An 880-nucleotide genomic window follows, 5' to 3' on the forward strand; every position below is an offset into this window, starting at 1 on the left:
TCAGATGGAACTTCCTGTGTTTCAATTTATGCTCCTTGCCTCTCATCCTATTGCTGTGCACCACTGGCCTTTCCTCATATGAGAGATGCTCCACACCCTTAATGATCTTAGTAGCCCTTGCTCCAATAGCTCCATGTCTCTCTTATACTGGGGAGCCCAGAACTGGACAACAGTACTCCAAATGTGGCCTCATCAGGTCTGAGTAGAGGAAAAGGATTACCTCCTTCAACCACTGTGGACTTTAAATTAGCTAGTTAAATAAACATGAACATTAGAGAATATGTAACAATATGCTGATAGTAGCTCCTGAAACTCTCTTTATCATTTCAGTATTGTTCCCCTAGGTAACCTTTTCTACTCTTTCCCCCTCACTGCAATAATTCCCAGTATGCACACAAATTGCAACCTTTCTTTTTTGCTCCAATTTATATAATTTATTATCACTTCTATAGTTTGAATCTATTCAGTGGTTAGGTCTACATGAATCACAGAATCAGTAAGGCTGGAAGGGACCTCTGGAGATCATCTGGTCCAACCTCCCAAAGAGTTCCTGGTGCTGGTTCCACTGGGGCTTGAACCCAGGACCTTCTGCGTGTAAAGCAGATGTGATAACCACTACACTATGGAACCACCACAAGCGTAATTAAAAGTGAAGATGTGATGCACCCTGTTTTTACTATTAATGTGTTATTTGCCTTATTTCCTACATGCTACATACTTACATACTTTCAAGTTTATGCCTTCATTTTAGTTACACTAATTTAGTGAACGTATGGACAGATAATCCTGCACCCAAATGACTTCAAAGAGAGCTTAGTTTGCCCATTTATCTACTATCTTACGCCTTATGTTTATGCCCTAATTTATAGCTGATTGTACT

At 40.0% G+C, this 880-nt stretch overlaps 1 non-coding gene across 1 annotated transcript; it reads right to left on the reverse strand.

The window, feature by feature from the left end:
- Positions 1 to 557: 557 nt before the first annotated feature.
- Positions 558 to 630, reverse strand: TRNAV-UAC (transfer RNA valine (anticodon UAC)). Its single transcript has one exon. It is a non-coding gene; the product is annotated as a tRNA-Val (tRNA).
- Positions 631 to 880: the final 250 nt, after the last annotated feature.

The sequence above is a fragment of the Rhea americana genome, unplaced genomic scaffold (assembly GCF_003343005.1).
Source record: "Rhea americana isolate MKP2758 unplaced genomic scaffold, rheAme1 scaffold_1, whole genome shotgun sequence".
Taxonomy (NCBI): Eukaryota; Metazoa; Chordata; class Aves; order Rheiformes; family Rheidae; genus Rhea; species Rhea americana.